General features: G+C 41.6%; 1 protein-coding gene across 17 annotated transcripts in view; it reads left to right on the top strand.

The window, feature by feature from the left end:
* LOC138006780 (adenosine receptor A2b-like) overlaps positions 1 to 7500 on the top strand; it is a 53082-nt gene that overhangs the window by 12849 nt on the left and 32733 nt on the right. For 5 of the 17 annotated variants that reach the window (XM_068853319.1, XM_068853328.1, XM_068853330.1 and 2 more), the window contains one exon: positions 7497 to 7500. This exon is cut by the window's right edge and continues 51 nt beyond it. The exons of 3 other annotated variants lie outside the window; for them this stretch is intronic. The gene's annotated coding sequence lies outside the window, so the exon portion shown is untranslated. Of the gene's footprint in view, positions 758 to 1872; positions 1957 to 6554; positions 6736 to 7306; positions 7386 to 7496 lie in introns of those variants that run through there. 9 more of the 17 variants (XM_068853327.1, XM_068853326.1, XM_068853322.1 and 6 more) reach the window with 8 other exon arrangements.

Raw genomic sequence — 7500 nt, 5'->3', positions numbered from 1 at the left:
CTAACGAGCTTAGTATATACCTTTCGATTCTGTTTTTGAGATACTCGTTTGACCGGTGGAAGCTCCTGCAAGGGTTTAATCATTACGTGGGCATAATTTCCGAACTCAATACGTCAATCCTCTAAAGTCGTGGTGGTTTCGTAAGCCTGTTATCGATCCCCCGAACAGAGATATGAATCTGGTCCTCCGGTTTTCCATCATCTTCCTTGTCATTGGGTTGATCAGGAAGACGCCAAGCAGCGATGAAAGTCGTGCAAAATGTTCCGAACACCCGCTCTCGTTCGTCGTGCTCGGCGGGTCTCGTGCCGAGCGAGAGAGAAAAGAATATACGAAGAGCGAAGAGAGTAATTATATGATTGAGAATTAATGGACTTTATTTAAGTTTCAACTGTATTTAGCGCTGGAGAACTGATTGTAAACAGTGTACAGAAATCAAAACGAAGCAAATCAACTCATATTAGGTTGGTTTTTCAAGACAGGGGAAAACCGGATTACCCAGAGAAAAACCTCTCGGACCACAGTAGAGAAGCAACAAACAAGCGTTTGCTGTATCAAAACCTCGAAAAACGGATGCTGTTTTAGCGGAGTAAACCAATGTTCAAACGCGAAAATTTATTTTGTAGCCCGCTGACAGAAGTGGCCTACGGTCACGTGATTATAAACAACCTTCCTTCTCTGTTAAGGGGATTTTCGGACCAAGTACTAATATCCAAATGCTGGGAAACGTTTCTTTTGTTTTGAGATCGGCCTCCCTCAGGTGAGAATGTTTTCGAAAATATCACTCGTTTGGTTTATCTTGGCATGGAACTCTTCAATATTTATGCTTGTCCAAGTGTTTTCATGATTTCAGACTTCTATTGATCAACATCATTGTGCGACTTACTCTTCTTGTTCTTCTCGGCCTTCTATTCTCTTTCCAAGAGGAACTCTTGTTTAGCTCCTTTGAATTTGAAGATTCTCGCCATTTTTTGAATCCGAAAAAGATGTCGAACGCCAAAAGCAAGTACAATAAACAAACCAGCGTGAAAATCGCCTCCATGATCACTGAGAATAGCGTTTCAGTTACTAGTTGACCGGCTATGCTATGATTGCAATCGATCAAGTGTTTTTCCGCTAGCATATCTTCATTTTAAACCAGATGACGTCCCCCTTTAGGCACACAGCAATAGCAAAAGAACCGATGGTTGATTTGATATTCTGCGGAAAACGAGTTATCGTATCGCATAATTATACGTCGAACTTGCCTTTCGAAAGTAGATCGCAGACGTGTCCATCTTATTTATTAATCAGATTCTGAAATTTCTGATTCATAGCAGGGATGTGTTCATTTCAGTTTCCAGACGTTGCCAAGTAGAGTGGTTGCAGCGAAAAAACATCGTAAAAAGGCTCCTATATTGGGTTGTTAAAATTGCTTGGTATCCGATAACAGCGGTGTAGCTCTTTAATAAGGCATTGTAAATCGATCCTTTCGTTCGCAATTAAAAATGCCCTCGGCGCTCTCTTTTTGTAAGATTAAATTAAAAAAAAAAAAAAAAGATAAATCACAATTTGTTTTCGAAATTAATGCACAAATCATGCCGTATTTGAAGTATTTTAATATGTGGGAAAACAGCTGTTCGCGGCTGTATACTGCTTTTTAATCCTCTTGCGAGACGATCAAGGCACCCTTCTCTCGAGACCAGTCTCGTCTCTCGAGACCAGTCTCTTCTCCCGAGACTAGGCGCTCTCTTCTCTAATATATTAGCTTGCATGACAGGCGCTGCGAAATATATCGCGTTCGCCCCGCTTGGCTCATAAAGCGCCCTTCATGCAGGCTACTAATATATACACTTATGTCTCGCAAAAGGGTAATTCAGAAATGTATCTTTGCAGGATAAACGGCTGCATGACATGGTACGTCCTCTCAGCAATCTAAGCCGTTCAAAAAGAAGAGTACCTTTACAGGTTTTCAGTTAGGTAAAGGGAATATTTGTAGCGTTTGTTTGTTTTCAAAACTCGTATGTCACCATGACGTACATGCTTCTCTTTGGTAACTCGCTTGTTTTGTGGGTAGTGCACTTGTAGTGCAGAGAAGTATTAGAAGGAAAGGAAAGGAACTTTATTTAAGTGTCTAATCTTCTAGCGCTGTAGAGCACTAATCGGGGACACTGTAAATTGAAATGAACAAGTTAACGCAAATTAAATGTTGGTTTTTGAGGAGAGGGGAAAACCGGAGTACCCGGAGAAAACCCTCTCGGTGCAGAGTAGAGAACCAACAAACTCAACCCTCATATGACGCCGAGTCTGGGAATCGAACCCGGGCCACATTGGTGGGAGGCGAGTGCTCTTACCACTGCGCCATCCCTGAACCCCTTTCATTCAATCTTTGTTTCGCGCACGCAAGGACTCGATCATCAAAGTCACTTTTCGCCGGTTTCGACAAAATGTGATATTTTTCCATACATTCTGTCATTTCCTTGTGCAGCAAAAATACAATTAGAAAGAAAGGAAAGAAATGTCTCTCGGAATTTTAGGCGACGCTCAAGGTGATCTTTGTTGTAGTTCGTTGTTGATTGCAATTCCGCGGCATTATGATGGATCGAACTTTCATTATTTTGCATAATGTCTCGAAGTGCATTTGGATTATGAAGTCGCCTTTAGGGTCGTCCAAATACTTATTTATATCTCTTTAAGAAACGCTTCGCTTGGATTTTGTTAGAATATAGGTATTGCATCAGTTATCCGGGAACTAACCGAATTCAACCTGGCGTAAAGGCCCGTGCAAACGCTCGCAACATTGTTGGCCCAACATGTTGCGAGCGTTTGCACACCATGTTGTGTGTTGTTGCGTGTTGTTGCGACTTGTTTGAAGTTTTTAAATGAACTTTGAAACTGGTCAAACTTCAGAGCCGACAAGTGTCAACATTTCTGTTGTTTCGCGGTCATCGAAACGTGGTCCAACAATGTTGCGTTCGTTTGCACAGCACATCCAACAATGTTGCGCCGGCGCATCCGCACTACATGCCACGTATCCACACAAATACATGCGAACAAGAAATAAACATGGCGTCGGAGATGAAAAATGTCCCAGAGTCCTTTGTATTCTCATCTAAAGACCCAACATGTTGTGGCTTGTTGCGAGCGTTTGCACACATCGGCTAACATCGCGCAACAAGAGACAACATTGTTGGGCCGAACAATGTTGCGTGTTGTTGCGAGCATTTGCACGGGCCTTAACTTCGTGAGCAATAATGTAGCTATTTCTAGATGGTCACTCATCCAATTGCTTGCTGTTGATAACCGCGTCAGGCACTAACGTTCTTTAACAGTACTGAGGTAAAAGTTTGACTACAGACTTACAAACACCACTCGTTTACCGCTGTGCCTTTTTGACTTGCCACCGTGAAACAATGGTTAACCTTTTGGTTTTAGTAGGTTCTCGTTCGCTCTTATTGACAACCATGGCCTTCTGACGGGTAGTCTGCTTACTTTCTGCAGACAAATTCTTTTTACTAAATTTAAGTGCATTACGTATTTTCTTTTTTCAGACGCGAAAGTAGACTTTCGACACATCTCCAGGTCATTCAATGCTCCCCATACAATAGCCACGTTCAGTTTCTATTCCTACTTTCGATACAACACTACTTTCCATGTTGTATTCGCCTCTAAAGATACTCGAGCGTGACAACAACACTGTTTTAAAAATGGTGGACAACAGCTCTATACTGATCCATTCAATACCCTATTGAAAGTGAGAGGATTAAATTGCACCCGTTTTTAACCATAACACAACTAAACTTTTATCAAAATCCCCTCTAAAAAACCAGCTGAGTCGACACAGATAGGCAATATAGCGCTTTGCCAACTCGACAAGAATAGCCGGTACCACTTCCTTCATGGCACTACCTATATGTACATAATGCGTACCTATTTTTACCCGTTTTCATTCATTATTATTTTTTGCATAGCTTTGTATTCCCGTTATGTTGTTGTTTGCATAAATAATTAGTGTTTTGTGCGGATTTAAATCAGTGAAACAGTGATCTTGTGATTGGATGGACGATTCTTTCAACGCAAAAATGAAATTGTGTCCTTTCTTTCTTTTATTTCTTATCTATTTAAACTTTTCAAAAAGGCTTCCGCAGAGAAGGCTTCCGCTTATTGGAGCGATACATAAGAGAAAGGTATTCTATATTTAATTGATTTAAGGTGCGTAGCTTTCCCGATTCTCTTATTGTCAAACTATTTTAGGGCGGTCAAAAGTTGAAACTACTGAGAAGACTTTGTCATTCTTTACCGTTTTTCCCGAGGAGACACTCATTTCCATGCCAACATCTGTTTGTGTCATTCAAGTCTTTGGCCATATGCCAGTAGTTTTCACAACACCGCTGCCTGAACCAAATTCCTGAAAAGACATCTTCCCCGTAGCGTTGATTGCGTGTTTTCGCCGGTTAGCTGTTTAACTGTTTTGGCCTTTGAATACAACCACCCAAGTCACCCAAGGTGCTTGGGACCATGCATACGAAGTTTTAATTACGTGTTAGTGTTGCTTGTGAGATGCTTTTCGAGGTATATAGTTTCAAATGTTGATTCTGTCTATAAATCCCTAAACCTGGCCAGCTGCGGTACAGAGCGAAGCGGCGTTCCTACCAGTGGAATGATGTCGTAAATTTGTAGGCCGGGCTTGAACAAACTTCAATATCGCACTTTTGTGTGGAACTTGGCCTGCTTTCGAAATGTTCGCGTAGCCCAAGATTCAATTTTAATGAGACTGTGATGGGATCATCAACAAACATCAGTACCTTGTCGCAGGTGTGACCTTCTCCATCCGATGACAAGAGCAATTACAGCGAAGGCGTCATCCCAAAATACACTGCCGAAATACAGAGCAGTCTCTTATACAACAGGCCTCGGTTGTTCAAAAGGTGGATAGCGCTATCCTATACAGTGGATGAACACTAGCCAAACCAATTGAGTTATCTAATGGATAGAGAGTTATCCAATAGATAGCACTTCCCACCCTTCGAACAACTGGGGCCAAGGGCCCGTTTCGCGAAAGTCCCGAAAACGTTTCGGGACCGAAAAGCCATTTGTGAAAGTGCCAACCGCTTGTTTTGAAAAGCTGATCTTTTAACACGTTTTCAAGCTATCTAAAAGAAAGAAGTCCGTGAAGTCTGACGACTTAAATCCTCTCCGTTCTTGAGATACAAAGGAAATTGTGACTCCCGAAAATAGCCCGTAAAGTTTCGGGACTTTCGAGAAACGGGCCCCCGATCTAGACCACTTTCGTAAATGGCGGCCGATTTGTCATTGTTTTGTATTTGCTAATAAAGCTCCGTGCAAACGGACTAAACAAGTCCCAACAATGTAAAGACATGCAGTGTATTATGGGAAGGATACGACCCATAAGACTTTGTAAACTTAGAAAATTCGGCTGCCATTTTGTTTTCAACATAAGACCATATGTAATGTGCGTGCGTAGCCACAACAATGTTGGAAGAGCTGTGCAAAGGTCGGATTATTATTGCCCTTTGATACGAGCTCATTTCTTGCGTGTTAGCAGCAGGTATCAGGTAAAGAGAGAAACGACTTAGGATAACATAATTTTCATGCTTTTTATGACAAGCACCAGCCCAACGTTTCGCGTTTGCCGTTTCACGTTTCACGTAAGCGCGATACTAAATAGGGACATTCAGTATCGTGTGTTCAAAGTCGACCGCAAACTTCGAACCGCGGTTAGCCGTTAGCGGTTTGCCGCTTGCCGCAGTGGCAGAAATAGACTTAAGCATGAGTTTCGGCATTTGGCAGGAAAAAACGCGCCCTGTTGACTTATTGTTTTACTTTAAATGTTTTAATTCAAGCGAAACAGCGTCCTCAGGGATGTGCAACTGATCAGCAAAAATGTGTTCATTCAAGAGTTAAAGCAGTAGAGACCTTTAGCACCGACGTTTTCGGGATATACCGCAAACCGCAAACCGCGGTTTGTGGTTAGTCGTTTGCCGTTAGAGGTTAGCTCTAACTTTGAACTTTAGCAAGCCGTTCCTGTTATGCACATCGGCGCCGCCATCTTGGATTTTTCATTGCTACAACTGCTCTTAAATCAAACAGCTCAAGTTTTCGCAAAACTTATATTTGACCTTCAAAATTGTTCCCAATAGATAGCAAACAGATGTAACAACATGACTGACATGGTCGCACGGGAGGTCTGATTGATTTCTGGCTATAAAACGCTGCCGTAAATCACTTACCGCAAAAATGGTATTGTGAAGTTGAAACCGAAAACGTGACGGCAAGGACAAGATCACGTGATTTCCCGGGGTTCGCGGTTCGCGGTTCGCGAAAAACCCGTTGCTAAAGGTCTCTATTAAAAAAAAAAAACATAACTTATAGCTTTAAAGACGTGACTTCCTCTGGAATTTTTAAGGTGAAAAACGCTGCGGTAAATCACTTACCGCAAGAAGGGCATCCAGTCGTCAGAACTTGAACCACAAATTACAAACTCGACCTCAAGGTCATATCACGTGACACTCACAGGTTTTCCGTTTGCCCGTTTTCTGAAAAATACGCGATGCTAAATGTCTCTATTCTCTGTCTGGTTGCGCGACGCGTCGGTGATCACGGAACAAAAGAACTGTTGGGGAGGTGGCTTGAGACCTACTGCCCTCATTTTGGAACATTGTGCACGTCATGGGGAGGATAGAAAAACATATATATAACATTTCATTTGGCGTCCACTATCGAAAGAGGGTTTACTAGGTATGAGATTATTTCCTCAAATATCTTGATTGACTGTTTCCTGCATGTGATTGAATAATTTCTGTTTCTGTTCGTGTGTTTGAGCTGTTGGCTGACGAAATAGTTAGCTGCATTAATTAATCTCAAATGTCGGCTTTGCTTGGGTTAAGACGGACAAGTTAAGGGACCGAAAGAGGATACAACTGTTGAATTAACGAATGTTTCTGTATGCGACAGTGGAGATGATTGTTATTATTATTGTTATCTGAAATCCTTTCTAATCTTCAGGGTTTTTATAATCGAAATTTGTAGTAAATCATCTGATGGGTTCGAAATTGGAGACCAAAGAGCGATGAAGTTATGTTTGGAAGAAGACCAAACGTATAATTTTATGCAGGCGCCCTTTATTCATCTGTTGCGAATGGTTTAAATCCACGGGGATTTGTTGTTTATTTGTCTTCGATCATCCGACTATGACCATACAATGTTGGAAGCAATACAAAGCGTTTGTATCCAAATCAGTTTGACTGAATTTAAGAATCCAGTTGGGCGCAAAAACGAAAGGTACAATACTTTTCACGTTTCTCTCCAGTCCATGAAAAAATCCATCACCTCCAGCCTTGCAGAGAGTTTGTGGGTTTGTCAGCTTAATTATTCTTTACCTCTCAAATGTAGGTTATCTCTGTTCTCATACAAACGCCAATCACATTCCTTATTATGCAACTACTTAAAACAATACATTAATTTTTGAAGTGTTGATCAGTCTTGCCGCTTTGTTTTAGCTTG

Source organism: Montipora foliosa, chromosome 6 (assembly GCF_036669935.1).
Source record: "Montipora foliosa isolate CH-2021 chromosome 6, ASM3666993v2, whole genome shotgun sequence".
Taxonomy (NCBI): Eukaryota; Metazoa; Cnidaria; class Anthozoa; order Scleractinia; family Acroporidae; genus Montipora; species Montipora foliosa.
Note: the sequence above shows the minus strand (reverse complement) of the source record. Positions and strands in the feature narration are given on the sequence as shown.